The following is a 22,937-nucleotide window of genomic DNA, read 5'->3' as shown; positions in this document are numbered from 1 at the left end:
TGAAAATTTGTCAAAACCTGAGCCCCAGAACAGGAAAGTGGGAAAATGGGGTTTGAGATGGGGTCATAAGCTTTCCAAAAATGTTGATTTTACATCATTTGGGGCTCTGAGGAAGAAGCAAAGCATGAGCTCGCTATGTTGCTAGACAAATAATTGCCAAAAAATTGCAAGTCTGCACCAAAACACAACATTTTCTCTAAAACCTCCAAAAATTTGTCCAGATATGCCTCCTTAGCACACCTAGAACCTGCTAACACTACCTATCATACACTATTATTCATTCATTTCCATGCAATTGAAACTAGTCCTTCCCTGTGTTTCCCTGACACTACCTAACATACCTTGTCAACGCCTCCTTAGCTCACCCAGAACTTGCTAACACTCCCTATCACACACTCTTATTCATTCATTTACATGCAATTGAAACTAGTCCTCCCTTATGTTTCCCTGGCACTCCCTAGCATGCGTTGGCGCCACACCCTAGCACCTGACACCTCTTGTCATGCCTTAGCACTTGGCATGTCTTGGAATGACTAACATGCCTCGAAACTTTCTAGCATGTGTTATCACTTCCTAGCATTCCTTGCACACCTTGGCACTCCCTAGTTGTCATGCCCTCATAGATATCCTTACTTTTTTTTTACTTTGGAACCCAACCAAGTCATTGAAAAAATAGTGTTGGCCCTAGACAAAAGTCTCCCTTTGTCTAAAATTGGCTTTTCCATCCCCTTATCACAATTTTAGGCTTGCCTATTGCAAGTCCTATTATGAAATTATCCTAATACACTTTGTCCTTGGGACACCTGGAAGAAACTCTTATTCATTTGTTTCCATGCACTTTGACCTAGTTCTCCCTTGTGATTCCCTCACACTCCCTAACACTCCTTGAAATGCATTGACATTGTCTGGCATGTGTTATCACACCTTTTCATTCCTTTGCATGCCCTGGAACTACTTAGCTATCATGCCCTCATAACTACCCTTATTGGTTTTAAGACTTGGGAACCAACCAAGTCCTACCTCCACTACAACATCTTGACCAACTTACAGTTACTACAACTATACTATCCCTTGTCCACCTAAGAATGGCCTATAACTCATCTTAGTATACTCATACCCAATCTTAGCTCATCTCACTTAAGAAGTTACCAAGTCAAGGCTCACGTCTAACCATGGCCATAAAACAACTAAGCAACATAGTTTACATCTTCACATTGCATAGCACCTGGCATGTCTAACAATCCCTTGGCACTATGTGGCACATGTTGGCATTCCCTGCATGCCATGGCATGCTTTAGCACTCCCTATCATACTGTACCACTCCTTGACATGTCATGGCACTCTTGCATACCTTGGAACTACCTAGCATATAACGTTGTCACTCCCTCTTGAGTACACTTGGAATTTACTGACACTCCCTATCATACACTTTTATTTGTTCATTTCCATGGATTTTGAACTAGTTTTCCTTTGTGTTTATGTCGCACTACCTAACACTCCCTAACATGCATTGGCACACCCTGACACGCATTGGAATACCCTGGCATGTCACCCTAACTCTCTAACATTTCTTGGCACCACCTAACATACCTTGTTGTCCCCTCCTTAGCACACCTAGAACTCGCTGACACTCCTTGTCACACACTCTTAGTCATTCATTTCCATGCATTTGAAACTAGTGCTCCCTTATGTTTCCCTGGCACTCCATAACACTCCATGGCATGCATTGGCATACCCTAGCACCTGACACATCTTGGCATGTTTCCCTGGCTTCTAATATGCCTTAACATTGCCTAGCATACCTTATCACTCGCTCCTTAGCACAACTGGGACTCACTAACACTTCCTGTCACAAAATCTTAATCGTTCATCTGCATGCATTATTTTCACCTATTGCTCCCTTGTGTTCCCCTAGCACTCCTTAACACTTCCTAGCACATGTTTTTGATGGACAAAACACTATAAATAGGGCAACTCATCCCCCATTTGTGGACAAGCAAATTTGGTTAAGTAAGTTTGTAATAAGAAGTGAAAAGATAACCAACCAAGAGAAGGAAACAAAGGGAGAAGATTTTGGTGTCATTTATGGGTCTGTTTTAGGGCTAATATATCCACACGTGCGAAGGAAGGTGTTGTACCTGTTTCCCGTAAGTAGTCCTTGGTTGCAAAAACTACATGAGGAAACCAACTCAACCGGCTTTTAGGTTCAATCTGGCCCTTGAACCAAAGGGGGCTCCCTCAGTTTTTACGAGGCTTTGTTTAACATTGTTCACCTGTCACTGAAAAACAGCCTTTGAAGCACAATGGCTAGATTTATGGCTTTAATTGGGGGTGGTTGATGATCAATGACAATCCCTAATCATGATTAAAGGCCACTCTCGCAGGGTCCCTTATGAAAGTGTCAGCTTCCAGCCTGACAGAATGACTTAGATTTTCCAAGAATTATGGTAGAATAATGTAAGGGGATTCCTAATAATTAAGCAGTCAAACTGACTACTTAACAACTAGGGAAATTTGGATGTGTGTAGAAGATTTCTACAGCCCAACAAACCATATTCAGAGTATTCAAGAAGGCTAAAATGAAACCAATTCTAAAAGGAGCTATTTTAGACAGATAGTCCAATAAGCTAATCTCTTTTAATGACTATCAGAAGGCATAAAGAAAAATCCAATCAAAGAGGAGTTTTCTTGGACAAATAATCCAATAATCTATCTCTTTCTAAAGGTTATGATTTTGCAGACCTTCCTATAAACACTTTTATCATGTGTAGAAATAAGATATGAAAAACTGGAAAAACATACTCGAAGCACAAAATTCTGTCAAAACTAGAGCCGTAAGGCTTTCATTACAAAAACTACAATAGAAGCCTTATTAGAGAGTGAAGAGCCTTGGCATCAAAATCCAACACCAATTACTTCAATTGATGAAGTATTTATACAAATTCTAATCTAAAATATCTTGAAAAAAATATCAAGATTTGTTTACAAATATCTTAAACTGTTTTACACAAATAAAAATGAAATATAGGACATTAAAGACTAATGTATCTACTTGGCACTATCATTATGCATTGTTGTTCACAAAAAAGAGAAATTTGAATTGAATTGCAACTATTAGTTGATGAGGTGGCCTAACTGTCTTTGAGCATTTTCCTCCTGAAATCCTGCAAAATATGGTCCAGTCATGCCCTTGTATATATCAATCCGAGATATTTATCTAAAAATTGAGATATTTTATTGTAGATGAATATGTTCTTAAAATAAACCTCTCTCAGTTTCCCAAACTTCGGCTCCCGTTGTTCACAATACATTCTGAAAAAAGATGTCTAAAAAGGAATTTACACAGTCCACAAAGTAGGTTGTGAAGATGTATTTGCATCTCTGATTATGTAATATATGAGAAAAATTTGAAGTAGTTTATTGTACTTGAGCATCTTAGGAACACAAACCTCCTTCCGTTTCTCAAGAATCATCTCTGATTATCCACAATAGTTTCTGCAAAAAGGTGGCTTAAACAGGACATTGCACAGTCAAAAATATAGGCTAAACATGATGAGAGTGTATATACCAACCCCTGATACCTGTGTGAAAAGTGAGATAGGTTGTTGTGTTATATAATCTTATGAACCAAAGCCTCTTCCAGTTTCCAAATATTCGTCTTTTTTTAGTCACACTATCCTCTGCAAAAAGGTGACTAAAATAAGAAATTTCTGTAAAACATCCCTTCAAAGATGCATTTGCATCTCCTAATCCATAATATCTGTTACAAAACTAAGAGAGGTTTTTGTACATGAGGATGTTATAAACAAAAACGTATTTCATTTATTGAAAATTTGTTCTCAGATGTTTGTAAACCATGTTTGAATTTACTTTATTATATCATTTTAGTCATGTTTAAATGCATGATTAACTAAATCAAATAGCTAATGAAACTTAAATTTTCATTTTGAGGGTGAATTTACTCTTGCAGGACCATTTATTATTTCTAAACAACTAAAACCTATTATATCAGAAAATTTAAATTATCAAAACTAATCATGTTACAACATTGGCTCTAATGGGGACTGCTTCCCCCTGTGGGATGCAAAGAACTAGTAGACTAGTTGCCTTTAGTGTTGGGCATGGATTCATACCATAAAACCACCAACCAGTGGTTTTCCATCTTATGTAGAAATATAACGAATCCCTCTGGATCAATGTTGTCATTTCAATACTTTGCTACTGCACACTGCCACCTACAACTGTAAAATGCAACCATATGCCTGCACTAATTCGTATACTCTTTAACACTGAAATCTGAAATTTGAAAACTGCTGAAGTGAAAAAACTAACAATGTAAGTGGAAACAAGCACAAGAGTACCTAATTCACGGGCTATGGAGTTAATCAGTTAATCCCTTGGAATTCATTGCACTCAACCAAACCAAACTTAATACTGCAATCTTGAAATATAACTGAAACAATTGTAGATCTACTGCACCTTGAATATGAAAGTAGTTAATCAATCCCACACCACTATTTAACTGAACCGAAAAACTTTACATTGTTAGGTGCAATATGCTTTCCAATGTAACCAAGTGCGGAGTGGATTTATTAACAAACCAAGTTGGCATCAGCTGAAAATCTGAAGAATATATACAATATGAAAATGAAATCCCATGGAAAACTTATACTCACAAGTGTACTTTAAAAGCTGCATCCTTTGTAGACATTTTAGATTTCTGACCATGGTTGAGAGGGAAAGACATATACTGCTGATTGCAAGTATCAATGAACCTTGCATAGCAGTAAAGGCAGCTAAAATTTCAAAACAAGAGTGGGATCAATAATCCAGTGGAATCGCCATTCGACAAAGTGGAGTCACCAGGTGAAAATAATGCAACCAATACAAATGCCTATTCCTTGTTCACCAGCAAGAAATAGGTCTAAACATTATCGTTCCCCAGAGAAAGATCTATGTTACTTCGCTCCCCGGAAACGGCACCAAATGTTGTACCTGTTTCCCGTAAGCAGTCCTTGGCTGCAAAAACTGTGCCAGGAAACCAACTCAACCAACCTTTAGGTTCAAGATGGCCCTTGAACCAGAGGGTTATCCCTTATCTGTTACGAAGCTTTGTTTAACGTTGTTCACCTGTCACTGAACAACAGGTTTTCAAGCACAATGGCCAGATTTATGGTTTTAATTAGGGGTGGTTGGCGATCAATGACAATCCCTAATCATGATTAAAGGCCTCTCTCACAGGGTCCCTTCTGAAAGTGTCAGCATCCAACTTGACAGAATGACTTAGATTTTTCAAGAATTATGGTAGAAGAATGTAAGGGGATTCATAATAATTAAGCAGTCAAGCTAACTACTTAATAACTAGAGAAATTTGGATGCATGTAGAATATTTCTACAACCCAACAAAACATATGCAGAGTATTCAAGAAGGCCAAACTGAAACCAACTCTAACAAGAGCTATTTCAGACAGATAGTCCAATAAGATAATCTCTTTTAATGACTATAAGAAGGCATAAAGAAAAAACCAATCAAGAAAGAGTTATCTTGGACAAAGAGTCCAATAAGCTAATCTCTTTCTAAAGGTTATTATTTTGCAGACCTTCCTATAAAAACTTTTATCATGTGTAGAAATAAGATATGAAAAACTAGAAAAACATACTTGAAGCACAAATTCTGTCAAAACTAGAGCCGTAAGGCTTTCATTAGAAAAACCACAACAAAAGCCTTATTACAGAGTGAAGAGTCTTGGCATCAAAAGCCAACACCAATTACTTCAACTGATGAAGTATTTATACAAATTCTAAACTAAAATATCTTGAAAAAAATATCAAGATTTGTTTACAAATATCTTAAACTATTTTACAAATATAGGACATTAAAAACTAATGTATCTACTTGGCACTATCATTATGCATTTCTTTTACAAAAAAGAGAAATTCGAGTTGAATTGCAACTCTTAGTTGATGAGGTGGCCTAACTGTCTTTGAGCATTTTCCTCCCGAAATCCTACAAAATAGGGTCCAGTCATGCCTTTGTATATCTCAATCCAATATAGTTGTATAAAAACTGAGAGAGGTTATTGTAGACGAATATGTTCTTAAGATAAACCTCTCTCAATTTCCCAAACTTCTGCTCCATCTGTTCACAATACTTTCTGCAAAAAGATGTCTAAAAAGGAATTTACATAGTCCGAAAAATAGATTGTGAAGATGTATTTGTATCTCTGATTATGTAATAGCTAAGTAAAATCTAAAGTAGGTTATTGTACATGAGCATATTAGGAACACAAACCTCTTTCAGTTTCTCAAGAATCATCTCTGATTATCCACAATAGTTTCTGCAAAAAGGTGGCTTAAACAGGACATTGCACAGTTAGAAAAATAGGCTAAACATGATGAGAGTGTATATACCAACCCCTAACACCTGTGTGAAAAGTGAGATAGTTTTTTTGTATTTTGAAATCTTATGAACCAAAACCTCTTCTAGTTTCCAAATATTCATCTTTTTTTTTCACACTATCCTCTGAAAAAGGTGACTAAAACAGGACAGTTATGGAAAACATCCCTTGAAAGATGCATTTGTGTCTCCTAATCCATAATAGTTGTTACAAAACTGAGAGAGGTTTTTGTACATGAGGATGTGCTAAACAAAAACCTCTTTCATTTTTTAAAAAATCATTCTCAGAGACTTGTAAACAATGGTTGGATTTACTTTATTACATCATTTTAATCATGTTTAAATGCATGATTAACTAAATCAACTAGCTAATGAAACTTAAATTTACATTTTGAGGGCGCATTTACTCTTGCAGACCCATTTATTATTTCTAAACTACTAAAAACTATTATATCAACAAATTTAAATTATCAAAACCAAAACATGTTACAACAGAAGGAAGAACTATCTACTACAGAAAAGGTCGAAGATCTTGTTGTTGTCCAAGAAGTTGAATCAAGGAAGAAGATAAGCAAGGTTACACACAAAATTATAATAAGAGTTCATACCATCCAAGCGAAGAAGATCAAGGTTCAAAAGGTTGGTCAACTACACGTTCTAAGGTTTATGCAAGAGAGCCAAAAACTATAGATCTAATCCATGGAACTGGAATTTGAAGGATAGTCGAGTTATTGAAGGAAGAAGCTTGATCATCATTGACTCAAGGAAAAATAAGGAAGTTGAATCAAGGAGGCTTGTGACTTGGTCTTGGAGAGTTCATTGAGTCAAGGATTTAGGCCATGGTCTTGGTATCTGTCAATTGAAGTCTATATAAGAAGAATATCTCATTTGGGTTTTCCTCTCATGTTGGAGAGGTTTTGGCCCTGGTTTATTTCATATTATATGTTTCTCTTGTCTCCTCATTGTTTATGCATTGGTAGATGTTTGATGAAGAATATTGTTTTGAACATTGTTTGTTATTGTGGATTAGTCTTGAATGTGTTTGTCTATGAAAAATTGGTTGGGTTTGTAAACTATGAGTAGACTAGTGTTTGATTGATGCATGTTTCCTACAATAGAATGTGTCTTTTACTTAAACAATTAATTTAGTGGAAACATGGGTATTTGGACAATTATTTTGGAATTTATGCACCTTACAAGTACATCAACTCATATAATGCATAAATATAATGGAAAGTTGTAACATGTTGCATCATAGAAAGGATGTTGATAAAAGTTGATAGCTTAAATGTACATGATAGTTTGGAAAGGTGGGGAATAACTCTTATTTAGTCATAGGTAGCCTAATCAATTCCTTTCTTAATATTTAAATGTCCATGATGATTTTGAAAGTAGGTGGGTAGCAATTCTTACTCATGTCATAGATAGCCTAATAAGTACTTTTCTCTATCTAGAATGATACTAGATACAAAACTTTTTTGTATTGTGTGCTTCTTCAATTTTTTTTTTATAATATATCATGTTATAAAAACTTTCAAATAAGATTCTCACTTTGGTTCTTACATTTGTGGTAAAATCTGAACCCAGCTTCCGAAAGTAGTGTTATTCTGGAGGATACCAACAATATTTTTCACTCCATAAAGGTTTTAACCTATCTTTAGTCTTTGATGAGTTTTTTTGGATGATTGTACTTTAAAAATAAAGATGCATCTACAATTTTCTCACTTGCTAATTTAGAATCATTGAAAAAAATCAAAATAATTACTTACATTTATTTGTAGAGTTTACTTGAAATTGATGGAACATGGTGATTACATCAAATGAGTGTGAAATTGAATTTTGAAATCTTATTAATGTCCTCCATGCTTGGAAAATGTAATGGGATCAGATCATAAGTTAACATGTAAGGTATTTAGTGAGACATTGCTTCTCTTCTAAGAAAAGTATATCTAAACCAAGTGCAATACCAGGGAGAGAGGATTCTGTAGTGTGGAAAGCTTAGTTGTGTGGGTTTGGGGCTAAGGCATCATTGCTCCATTTAACTGAAGTAAAATGAGAGGAAATGAGGCAACGTATACTTTGTAAATCTTAGCTATGAGGATTTGGGGTTCAAGGTTAGTCACTTCACAATTCAAATAAAATGAGATCAAATGAGACAAGGACTTGCAAATTATTAGTTATATGTAATGGCATTAAAGTGAGTAAACACAAAGTATCAAAATTCAGAGTAGAATCAACCCTTGTGTATGAAAATTCAGTCAAACATTTATTTATGGCTAAATTCCCCCTCAAATATATATTTGATTAATGCAAAAGCTTATAAGACCACATCTATGTAATCAAGGTATCCCTCTTAGATGCCCAAATCTTTCCCCTCCGCTTCCCATTGACTTTGAGGTTGTGTTCCCCTACACTCCTATATGCTTATTAGGGATACTACACTCCAACATGACGGATTCTAAGATATATTGTGAAAGGGGGGATGAGGGTTTCAGAAATTCTTCTTTCCACAAGAAAGTCTTGCCATATGACGGATTCTAAGATATATTGTGAAAGGGGGGATGAGGGTTTCAGAAATTCTTCTTTCCACAAGAAAGTCTTGCCATGTTTAGTTCAACAATACGGAAACAAAATGCTCATGTAGAAGGACTTATGGTGCATTTTCAATTGTGGGAAATAGAAATACCATACTTTATGGTGCTTCTTGGTACAATATTACCAATTCATGGAGAAAGATCAATGGTTCCTTGGGTGGAACTATACCAATGTGTAGGTGGGACCAGGCTCATGAGATTCATTTTTTACTACCATCACAATGAACTACAACCAAATTGACTCATGAGATTCATATTTTACTGCCATAACAATGAACTACATCCAAATTGGTTATAAAAGATTGCATTGTTAAAAGATAATTTTTAGCTTTAAAGTTTGACATAATAATTATAAAACCAAATCTCATTTGTTTAAATAACATGGAAATCCATACTATTAGTATTATAATATAATTAAACATTAATAAAAAATATTTATAGTTTTTTTGTTTAATTATATAAAATCCAAACAATTTGTTTAAAATTGCTACTTACAACATGGTTAATTATTTTGTAATTTTGAAAAAAAATAAAATTGAAATGAGTATACAATACGATAAGAAAATATACATTCCATACATTTTGATATATTCATAAAATATAATGTTTTTAAAAATTTATAAAAAAATAAATAATTGTAATTAAAAAATTTAACGATCATCCAAATTAAAAATTTAATTGATGCGGGGTTTTCTTTCCCGCCTTATTGTATTCAAATGAATGTTGAGTAGTTGAGAAAAAAGGAAAGACTATTTTCCTGCATTTTCTTCCCCGCCTTAGTGTATTTGAATGAATTTTCAGTGGTTGAAAAAAATAGGAAAGACCATGGGCACAGTACAATCTGATCTGTGGCTATATGGAAATAGGTACAGGTCGTTGGATCAATTTTTAGGATTTTTAGATGGATGGCCATTATTAGAATTGATTTGCAAATTTGATTTATATTTTCACATGAAATGTTGTAGTAATTCCCTGGGTAGTTATTATTTCATGGTTGAATTTGGACGCGTTGAGAAATAAGATTGAGGAGGATCTCTTCAATGGCTTGCTCACAAAACATGGATCTATTTTCGCTGGGCAAATTTGGACCACGATGGAAGGATTAGAAGCCTTGGTCTTCTTTCAAGAGCCCAAGAAAATACTTGCACAAGTACCCTTTCTCTCCTTTAATTCCTTCCTTGATTTCAATTGCTTCAAACAATCTACCAACTTTTTCAACTGAATTAGGTTATTTGGGTTTTTTTTTTTTTAAGAATTTAGCTTCAAATGAACTAGCCCCACAATTGCTATGTTGGAAATGAAATTTATATTAAATATAGGCTGAAATCTTATAGTAGTTTGGTAGGCTGAACTCTTATAGTAGTTTGGTAATATACCACAGCAGAAATTACAAAAATAGTAGTTTGGTACTATATCACACTTACAAAAACAGTAATTTGGTAGTATACCACACCAGGAAAACAACGGAAAAAACAACAACATACGCTTCTCAGGGTAACTCCTTGCCCTTCCTCATTTCAATGCAACACGAAAAGATTTTCTTTCTCTCTTTCCATTTCACTACAATTCTTAATCAGAAATCCTAATTTCAAGCTGTTACCAGAAATGGAACGATTCTTTGTTTTGTAAAAAAAACCGTATAAAAAATGGAATGGTACAGAAAACGATGTTTTATATGGTAGACGGTTCATTTCTTGAAACTGTTTTATGAAAAACATTAATCTGGTTCATTTGCAATATGGATCTTTTCCCGATTGGACGTCAACATGAATCATAAAAAGCATTGGTTTTATGGATAGTTTTTGAAGGCATTTTCATAGTTTATGGTTAGAAGTCAATCATATATAGCTTAGGTGCTAATAGAACAGGTTTTTTGCAAATAGGTTTGGTGTTCTCCCTAGTGACAACATCTTGCAATAGCGCTTAATATATCTTTAACAACATTGACTAATTAGGGATTTTATTAGTTAAAGTTATGTTATTTTTTTAATTGTAGCCATTGATGTGTAGCAGTGTATGGTTAAGTTTTTAAATTTTTTTTTTTTGTTATTTTTGTGTTGCTTTTATTTAAAAGTGGATTTAGTGATTGTATCTAATATTTAAAATGTGTATTTTTATATAAAATTATAAATTTAAATGTATAAGGTTTATATATATATATATATATATATATATATATATATATATATATATATATATTAGTAATGTATACAGATATTTAATATATATTTTTATAAATTAGTAGTTAAATAATTTAGTTAATTTTTCTAGTTAATTAATTATTTTATATAAACATTGGGACACAATATTTTTTTTTTCCATTGGTCTGGTTTATAACCTCTCAAATGATTGGAAAATGATTTTGATAAAACCATCCTACAGGAACTTTTATCAACTATTAGACTATCTATAATATTAAATATCATCAACCAAAGAAATTAATTTACTATATAAAAATTAATAATTATCTATTATCCATCCCATTAATAGTTTTATCCCATAAATATTTTTTTCATGGGTGATAAGAGAGATTATTTTAGGTAATTTGCAATAATAAATCTTAAGAGCAACAAGCTATTGATTAATATGTCTATAATACAAACATAATTTCAACTATAATATATATGGAAAGTTTCATAATTACATAAAAATAGTGATAGAAATAGTTGTAAATTTATAAAAATAAACAAGTCTCAAAAATCAAAATACAAAATAGAAATCCATCGTTAAATAATTTTTAAATACAAAACAAATAGGAGTACTACTACAAGAAAATACTCCTCTTCATTTATAAACAACCAGCGTAGATCTATCTCTCTCGAGCATCAAGAGAGACCAAATCTCTCTCTCTCTCTCTCTCACTCACTCAATCAAGCTACAAACATCTTTAAGTGAAGATATTTGATCCTCTCAACGCTTGATCCACAGTTAAAATGGATCTAGGTTGCTTTAGTTATTAGCCATTGAATAGGCTACATTGCCTAAAAATACCATGGACAAAAACCATGGGTTAGGAGTACCATGGGAAAATACCATGGGCAAGAAAAAACTATGCACTAGAGAATTTTATGTTTTTTAATTTTTTTATTTGATTTTATTTTATTTTATTTTGACTAAGTTAAAATGCCAAATATTATAACATATTCCCTAGATGGAAAGGGTCTCTTAGCACAAAAACCTAACAACCAAAAATATATTAAGAGGGCCCTAGAATAAAATACCTAGATTATGACATTTCTTCTCAAGACTTCAAGGTATCTCTCGCTTGTTTTAATTTATGTAAGAAAATTGATGAGAAAAAACTAATAAATTAAATAAATATTAAATACAGAACCATGGAATCTAACAAAACCATGTGCAAAAACTAGCAAATTAAATGAATATAAAGTACAAAACCATGGAATATAACAAAACTATTGGCCATAACATTTTTTCAAAAGTTATTTTAACATAAACAAATCTAGGGACTAAAAAAGAATGGTTTGGTAAGTTCTAACCATGGTGATAACATTTTTTTTAAAGCTATTTTAACATAATCATATTTAACAACTAAAAATGAATGGTTTGGTATGTTATAACCGCAAGTGATATTTATATATAATATTTAACAAAGTAGAAATTAAAAAAGAATCACAATTGAATAATTTATTTCACTTATTTATATTGATCAACCACACTTGTTAATTGGAAACATTGACTCAGATAACAAATTTTAATGGATCCAACATAATAAAATTAAAATTAATAAAAAATAACTAATATCAAGAAAGAATATCTAAATTTAACTATTAAAATTTAAGATAAAAATAAATTTACTATATAAAACCATATATATGATGGATTAAAATAATTAATATAAAACATGACTACATATAATAATCATTTAATCAATGCAAATACAAATATGAGATAGCCATTATACACTTTAACAATAATTATGATAAATAATATATACTAGCCTAGATCCATCTTAATTTTGGATATACCAACACCCTAAAGGGATCAAATCTCTTTTATAAATTAGTAATGCGTATAGATATTTTATATATATTTTTATAAATTAGTAGTTAAATAATTTAGTTAATTTATTGTTCTCACAAACTAGCAATTTAATATCTAGTTCAACTATACTTTCTAAATATATTATTTTTATTATTATAAAAATTAGTTTTCTATTATAATGGATTAAAGATAAATTTTTGAAACTTTTCTCTTTAGATTTTGTCTTCAAACACATGTTGTAATATTTAAGGTTCTGCAAGTGGAAATAGTTTGAGACAACCCTCTATTTTTGGCTCTATATCCAGTGGAGATCAACTCAATCTCCACCATCTTGTTACCCAACCATGAAAACAATAACCTAATAATTGTGTGGAAAATGATACAATAGGTCCCAAATTTGAGGTACACTCATGTCACTTCCAAGAATATATACAATGTATGTGGGATCATATACTCATCCGGAAAATGCAAAGGCTAAATCAAACTTGAATTCGGTGCCAAGTGTTTCTTCACTATTGTATTTTCCATCCTAGAGGATCAAACATGGGTATTCAAGAATGGCTTATGTGAGAAATGGAAGCTTTTTTGATCACTATAAGTATTAAGGAATGACCAATGTGAGCAGCTAAAGCCTATGAGAAACTACCTATGAACCATAGTATTCGAGAATGTTAATGATGAATGCTTGGTTTTATGTTTTATATTTTTCTTGTTTTTTCTCTCTCCTCGTTTCTTGAATGTGAAACAAATGCTTGCTTGTATGTTTCATGTTTGTCTTGTTTTTCTCTCTCCTCGTTTCTTGAATGTGAAATCTCCAAACTCTGTTTCTCATTTTGTTTCCCCTTTCTGGTTTCTAGTAACATATATTTCAAGCCCTTCCTTCTAGCTTTGGTTGAATTTCTACATTGCTCTCAACTCCAAAAGCAGGTGATAGAAGGGATGGGTAGAAAGCCTGGTACCTGAGATAGAGTTAAAGAGGAAGAAACATTGAGTCAGAGACTGCAAGATTCCTCTTGTTGGGTAAAAGGATCACAACAAGGCCATAGTAAACCCCTGAGAGAGAACGAAGATGCTACCGCATGCAGTGGTAACAATCAAAGTATGGTGTAGCGTCGTTTATAAAGGTCCACCAATGACATCATATTAGCAAAAATCTAAGCATGAAAATAGATTGAAACAAAAACAAAAGGGAAACCCCCACTAACTCGTCAGGCCCTTGCTCAATAATTGGGCAACATTTGGGTATGAAAAATCAGGGATCCCTTCTTCAAAGTCCCTGTTTGCTGTTATAGATCTCTTGATATTGATGGATGGCTTAGACCCTCCTCGAATGGCCATTGGATGAGTGTTGGGTAGTTGCATTCATTAAACTTCCTGGCAACTATTTGAAATTTTTTTAATTTAAAAATTTTATACAGAACTTTGACTTTCGCATTTTGTAATTTGGTGCATATGTTTTCCGCTCATGCCACATTTGTTTAAATAAACTACATATTTATTTTCTTTTGATTAAGTTTTTCAACTATGGTTGTGGATTTATCCTGGACAAGTAATGAAAATAAGATATGTTCCAGGGAATTGAACATATGTTTTTTCATCACCTGTATCGATATACTTTGAGAACACGGGCACGGAAACCCGAACCCATCGCTTCACGGCACTATGACCAATAGAGAGTTTCATAGCTGTTGAGCACAGCACATAGCCCATATCATTCGAATATATACTGGTGTTATTCTTTCACCTTGAGATGGATATATAATTGTTTTATTGCAGCAGGGAAAAAACCACTACATTATGATACATCAACTATACTCAAAGGCAAAAACTATTTTTCCTGTACAACCACGTTGAGAGTAATAAGTATCTTCCCATGTGTCATCATAGAAACAAATTCCATTTTTCTAATTCATTATGTTTCTCATTCTAGTGGCCACCATTATTGTGCAAGTTTCTCCTGTCACTTTCTGCCTCCATGAAAGTTGATAAGAAAATGCTAAGACAATGCTAAATGTCAAATTTTAGCAGACATTCTGAAAACCTTTTTGATCCATTTTCTAACATGGTCCACAATCTGCTTTGATAGTACTATGATGTATCTCTTCCAAAACTTGATTGTCTTTCGTAGCTGGACAACTAATTTGAGAAATGATCTCTTAAAATCTATCTTGGACTCAAACGTTATTGGATGTTCTTGAAGACAGGCCAAGTGTTCACCCAAAATGTCCAGACATATCAATAACAACACATAGTGTAACAGAAATATTCATCCTCATCCAATTATCAAATGTGAAATATTCCTATAAAATCCTGGATTTCCCATACACTGGAGCTATTACTTATATAACCCCTGGTTTTAGTTTCTCTTTCATGTTTGGTGATTCAGCTGGAATATGTCAAAATATAGAGTTCCTTGATGTCTTCACTCCAACTTCTTAAATGCCTTCTCAAAGAAAGGCTCAAAGGATATTCCAAATATTATCTTTAGAGGTGGCCATTTCGACCCGAAAGGCCAAGTATACATGCCATCAGTCACATTCTTCTATGAATGTGTACATTACCAAGCAATTTGTCATCAATAAACATTGTTGCAAGACAACAATTGTTCAAATAAATTTCTGAGACGTTTTGGATATCTAAATATATTTCCTTATAAAGCTCAAGTTCAACAAAGCATCCAACATATGGATCATGAAACAGTGGGTCCTCACACTAATATATTCACCATGGGACTGAGACAAAGATATACAAATAATAAACTTCCTCATGTAGATGAGAAAGTGGTGTTGGAAACTCTCCACATGAGAATTAACATTCTTACCATATTCAAATGGTGTCCTTCCTCAATGTAAACAATTCTTCAATAATATGGCCACTCTCCCACATGTGTCACTTCTCCCAATCCTCACGCTTAATTGGCACACTACACCTACGCATTTCATTCGATAATGCATATGTCTTGGGACTTTATATCCACTATAGTGGGCCTTCATCCCTCTTCTATTATAAAGCAGACTTATCAGGGTAGGGGAAATCACAACGCCCTTCCCTCCCTCATTTCAGTGCAACACGAAAATATTTTCTTGCTCTCTTTCCATTTCACGACAATTCTTCAATCAGAAATCTCAATTTCAAGCCATTTCTTCCTGCTTTGGTTGAATATCTTCATTTCTATCAACTCCAAAAGCAGGTGATAGAAAGGATGGGTAGAAGACTTAGTACCCAAGCTAGAGTTAAAGAGGAAGAAACATTGAGTCAGACACTGCAAGATTCCTCTTGTGGGGTAAAAGGATCACAACAAGGCCACAGTAAGCCCCCGAGAGAGAAAGAAGATCCTACTGCATGCGGTGGTAAAAATCAGAGTATGGTGCAACACTGTATATTAAGGTACGATTATCATCCCCTCAAGACTTCGATTGTTGAGGAGAGAGAAAATATTTTAAAAGCAGAATTTGGCAAATTTGAGGCTATAATTAGCAAAGTGGAAAGCTTGCACAATTTTGTTTAGAGACCTCATGAGAAAGTTATAGATGTTGATACACTCTTTGATCTCACATCCACACTCCTCACTACTGTTAACAGAGCACAAAACAATGATGGTGATACTCCAGTTGATTTTATTAGTAGTGATATTCTAAGAAACTATAGTGAACAAGCATGTGGAAGTAGGTCTTTGGAGGGAAATGACGATCAAACCCAAATATCATGGAGAAATATTGGGCTTTTAGCTGCTTCTGTTTTCTAGCATGTGGCAAGAATTTGCACTATGCTTGGACCAATGGATAATGAACCCAAGCAGAGGAAAGTTATAGTACAGTGAAAATAGACTAAGCCGACAGAAAGCACTTGACTTGAAGTAGTGAAAGAGTCCCCGGAATATGAAAAATTAGAAACAGACAAGAATATGGCAAGCATATTTAACATTTTGCGAAAACCGAAGCAAGCCAGATTAAAGAATTTGGTTCTAAATAGAATATCATTTTCCCAAACAGTAGAAAACATCTTTGCATTATCATTTCTAGTAAAGGATGGTAGAGTTGAAATAAATGTCGATGAAAATGGAAAACATTTTGTTATCCCCAAAAATGTTCCCATAGCTACAGAAATGGCATTTGGAGAATCTTCTTACAACCAATTTGTTTTTCGATTTGATTTTAAAGACTGGAAGTTGATGATGGAAGCTGTTGAAAGTGTTGAGGAGTTGATGCCTCACAGAACCAATCCACTTATGATTCCTTGTTCAGATAAGGCTACAGACACTCCTATTAGAGAGATTTCAAGAAATAGGGGCAGAATGGTACCTGCAACTCTTGAGGTGCAGGAGGATGAATGTGGAAGTGATGATGGTGGTGGAGGTGTTCAAAGACCAGCATCGAAGAAGCGAAATAAGTGTCTCCTATGACTTTTGCTACTTTTTTGGGTGCCTTTTGTTGGAAACTATCTCTGTTTCTATTAGTTCACTGTAATTCATACAGGAAGCTAATCCTTAATTTAAGCAAATTGGTATATAAACAATGATATCTTGTTCTCATAATTAGTTATAATTAAGTTTACTGGCAATGTAAACCCCTGGCCATGTAGTACACCCCTTTAGGCATGGTTCCAAGGCCTAGGTAGAAGACTGGCATCATGTAAAAGGAAATTGTTAATGTAAGATGTCAAGTTTGATCTGTTAAACCATGATTAGTCTCCTTGTGACAGTATGTTGTATTTTTATGTTTGAAAAGTATTTTGAGATACCATAGAAGAACAAAGTTTTTGATTGTGTAGTTGGTTTAATTTGAGAATACATAGAGATGAGAGTAGGGTAAGGCCAGGAAAAAATATATGTAAATACAAAGGTTCAAAAAACTAGCTAGCAACCCTTACCACACCCAAACCCTTTTACTAGCACTACATGGATAGAGAGATCCACCTAGAGGCATGTGGAGAATAAGTAGGGATATGCATGCTCTAGATTGACTAATTGCTTGAGCCTAGCTCAAGCAGGGGCAACTAGTAGATGACAAGAGATCGAGAATATATATCTATTAAGTATGTGTATATGAAACTCATTATGTCCCCTTTTGATTTTCAAGGTGGGAGGAATGCAATGGAGAAAGGGAGATCGTATTTTTCCTCTATATCCCACCTATTAGGACACTAGGATAAGTCCCGATAATAAGATTTGGGTTCACTCATAAATATATGATTGTAAAAGGCCATCATGAACTTTATTAAGCTAAGTCATCCTTTAATTGAATTTCATCCTTTAGTTGAAGCTTCAAGAAAGATACTTGGCCTCTTTTCAACCCTTCAGTCTTCCTAGAATAGCTATAGAACAAACCTATTTAACCCATGTTGAATGCCTCTTCTTGCTGTGATCTTAAACTTCAAACTTCAACCCTTCTCCCTACAAGAGCACCCAAGAACGACACTCAAAACAACCTCTCTTTCACACGTTGTACCTACAGTAATACATAAGACTTCCATGTTGCTTCTAGGGCTTCTTTCTTGTTGTCTTATGGATCCTTCTTGCAGTGGTTAGGGCCTCCCTTTGATTGCGTCTAGGGCCTCTCTGAGTGCTGCTTTAGACCTTCCTTGACTGTGGCTATATGCTTCTCCTTGATGGTTGATAAGGGCCTACCTCTTGCTACGGATTAAGGCCTCCTTTGCTGCAGATAAGAGCCTTCCTTTTGTTGCATATCTGGCCTCTCTTGACTATGTATTTATGCTTGTCTTGACTGCATCTTAGGCCTCTCTCTATACTGCGTCTTAGGCCTATCTCTTGTTGTGGCTAAGCCTCCTTTTGATTGTGGTTAGGGTTTCCTTTTACTGCAGCTAGGGCTTCCTTTTCGACAGTGGCGCTCCTTAAAGACTGCGTTTAGGTCTCCCTTCATGACTGTAGCTAGGGCTCCTTTGTGACCGCAACTAGGGCTCGCACTATTGTAGCTTGCTAGCCTTGCGCTTCCCAAGGACTTTGACACTGTAGCACTCTCTGCTACTTCATCCGCATCCATCTCTACCCACATCCGCCAGTCCTGCTACTCTCTCTTCGGGGCTCCCGTAGCAAGGTATAATCCAAGAGGTTGGGTACCTCAAGTATCTACCCCTCATCACTTGTATTCCTCCTAACTACAGCTCGATGTCTCCCCACCTCTTCTCTAGATGTACATGAGCACTCCCTATAGTCCCTAGCATGCCCTAGGACACTACGACATGAGCACTAGTGCATTAACTATGCTAAAAGGTCACTTTCTTGTTAATTTGACCATGAATATCTCTTCTACAAAGCAATATTTCTTAGCTTTGTTTACGTTAGTGGTTTGATAAGAACATTTCTATAGTCTCTTCACTGAATTTCTTAAAGTTTTTACATTTATTCTTTTTGACAGAAAAGGGCTAACATTTTACCCTAGCTAAATAAGGATTCTTTAAATAACCTTCTAGCTTGGTTCCTTTTTACTCCATCTAAGCTTGGAAAGATGTCATGAATTTACATTGAACAATATAAGAATCTAGTCTTCTCCAGAAACAATCAAGCCAACTCCTTCATTTTGCAAATTACCTACCAGTTCTGGACATATTCTTTGAAATTTCTAGGTTGAAGGTGTTGGGTTTAGGTAAGTGATATAGAATGCACACCTACAGTTCTATTGTTCACCTATTAGGCCAGTGAAAATTATAGGAAAAATTGGAAGGGTTGGACATGAATGTTCCAACCATACTCTTATTGGCTTGCAATACATATATTCATAACACATACCTACAATACTATTGTTCACCTATTCTGCTAATGCAAATTGTAGGCAAACTGTTAATGTTGGACTTTGTTGTCCCAAGTTCACACACCAGCGCTAAAGATGCAACGTATTGTGTGCATCCTTAGATATGTTTGACATTGCAAGCTAACTGTTTAAATAAATGCATGTATAAAACTTCTATATTAGAAAAATAACCATCGATATTATTTTCTAGCATTTTGGGTTGAATTCACAATAGTATGCTAAAAAGTGTCATTTCAATGTTTGGAAATTAGGATATATAAATGTGAGATATATACTCTACATCTTTGGGTTATCTCCTTTTCAAATCTGAGTTTTTTTAGGCTACATGTTGATTGTTTGAACTTTGAACTTTGAATAAATTGCTATATGGAATTCGTAAATACTCGAATGAATGGGCTTCATAAGGCAGTGGTACCATAAAGTGTGTTATTTCAAAGATTTGACTTCCATATTTTCACAAAATACAATGTCCTGGATAAATAATTATATGTATAGATACTTATGTTTAGGATTATATATGTGTTGGAGCGGTTCCTTAATGTTTTAAGATAATCGTGATGCTGCCAAGCTTCAGCTAACTTTTTTGATCAATTGTTCATAGAATATGCAAAAGATTTCATTGTCAAAATGTGGCAAAAATTACATTTCTCTTGATTTATTTTTTTATTGTTCATGACAAGATAATCATGTTGCAGGAATGAGGTATCCTACAGTCTATTTCAATTTGTGGATATTTTTTTCCTCCCATTTTTTTACAAGGATGTAGATTTTATTTTCATGTTGATAGTTTTTGCATGTATCTTATCTAGCCCCAAATGCTGGTAATGGAGCGGATCTTGAGAAGTAGTCGTGGAACAAACTATTAGAGGTTAATGTTACAATACCACTTCCACCTGGTATCAAAAAACGTTTAATGGTAAGTGACATAAAGGAGAGTTATTTAACAACAAGGTTGAAAGGGAAACCTCATGTCTTAGTTCTAAGTCATTTATTTGTGTTTCTTAGCTCTAAGTCATCTGTTTTTGAGCTTTACCAGATCAATTATTTCACTAATCCAATATGCATGGACTGTATTTCTCACCGGATGTTAGTTACTTGACATGGTTGATAGAACATTCAATTCTAGGCCACTTTTATTTTAAGTCAGAGATTTTATTGATTAAAAGGATGTTCATATTTTGATTGGTTTAATTAGAGCTTGATTTTTTTTCTTTTTTTTCTAAATTCCACGTGGATGTTATTTTTTCAGGGTGAGCTCTTTGCACTAGTAAGATCAGATAAGTCCTAGAACATAGGTATAAAACAAGAACATCTTTGGCCTTTGTTGTGTATCTGTTATTCTTTATATCATTGATGGATGGTTATTGATTATGTAAAACAGAGGATGGGAAGGTCCTACCAATTCTCTTGACAAAACAAAATAAAATGGAGTGGTAGAATTGTGTTTTAAAGGGTGAGCCAGAAATCAATACTTGAAAGGTAGAACTTGAGAATGGAAAGCTATCTGATCTGGATCTAGAGACACAACAGACCATGGAAAAAAAATGATGGTATTGACGAGTCTTCCTAGAAAATAAGCTCTAATTGTTAGACCACTGCCCAAATTTCAGTTATTTGTAATGGAAATAGTGACTCTAGCTTTATTTGTATGAATAATGACTTTGGCCATTTTCCTATTCATTTCCTATGAATGATTTTGATTTTCAAACTCCAACTAGTTTGTTGTTAAATTATGTAAAGCTTTGATGACAAACTTATAGTTTTCAAATCTCTTTTCTAAATCTATTTTCTTGAGCAAATTTGTCTTTTTACTTAAGGTACTGTAGATTTCTACTGTGTGACATATGCTATGATATAATTGCCATGATAAATAGACAGAAGTGTTGTACAACATAGTATTTTTTAAATATAAAGAAACAGTATTTCCAAATACAAAGTTTATTAATTAAGAACATCTTTTAGACTTATTTGCTAAGTTTTGATTATATTTCGGTAGGGGATTTTGTGTAGGCTGATATTTTGTTGTCTCTTTGGTTTTTTTCAGGTAACAATGGTTAGTAAGGAATGTGTTCTTCAGCAGCAGGCACACATCTTATTCTACTATCAACAGGAAACTCCATAGTTTTCAGGCATGGCAACAAAAACACAGATGTTAGTGGGATATCCAAAGTCTGTGTTGGATGAATTTAATACTAGTGATGATTTTGATTCCTTGTCAGATAAAGAATGTCATGAGTCAAATTCAAATAAACAGAAGCAACTCAAGAATGAAGGTGAATCTATTGCTTTCTGTCCAAGTCAATTTCTTTTATTTGTTGATTATTGTCATGTTTTCAATGTGGACATGTGAAATTCCAAATTGCATGTTGGTTTATGTAAAGGGGATATATATATATATATATATATATATATATATATATATATATATATATATATATATATATATATATATATATATATATATATATAATTTTTTTTATCATATTTCATTCATGGTTTTCAGAGATCCGTGTTACATTTGCACAGAAGTTTAGATATAACTCATATATCTAAACACCAAACAACAACAACATTGCTATTTTTCTTTCACTCAACCTATAACATATTGCACCTATCTTCATCAATGTTCTTCTTCCATATGTTATCAACTTATGACATTTCTTTTGCAATATTTGGTGCATTTTCTAGTTATAGGTCATTTATAGATTATAAATGTCTTTAGATTTTCACTTCTAATTGAGTATTCAATTGAACATATTGATTCTCTTATACATAATTATTTTTCCCTCCACCCACGTTTCATAACTTCCATAACCATTAGGTAGGGACCTCTAGCTTTGATGTTGCTTTGCTTGTTCAGTAAAATATTGTCGAGACTTTAATTTATTGAAAGTTGTAGAATTTACAATGTATGAAGTTTCAAGGTCTAATTTTAAAAGTCTAATTCTTGAAAGGGTGAAAGCTCAATGGAAGAGCACGTGCTTTACAAGCAGGAGGTTGGTGGTTCGAATCCATCGTGCCCTGACATGATCCATATGGAATGAGCTTTTGACCATCACCAATGAGCTTTGGTGACATTTTTCAACCGTCACCAAAATATGAAATGGTGACAATCAACAAACGCCACCATATATATGCATCAATAGTGATGAACCTCAAAGGTCTGTAACCATAAAT

The sequence above is a fragment of the Pinus tabuliformis genome, chromosome 1_1 (assembly GCF_031772625.1).
Source record: "Pinus tabuliformis cultivar Carrire ecotype Pingquan chromosome 1_1, CPIR1, whole genome shotgun sequence".
In the NCBI taxonomy this organism is placed as follows: domain Eukaryota; kingdom Viridiplantae; phylum Streptophyta; class Pinopsida; order Pinales; family Pinaceae; genus Pinus; species Pinus tabuliformis.
The sequence above is the reverse complement of the archived record's forward strand: the minus strand, read 5'-3'. Positions refer to the sequence as shown.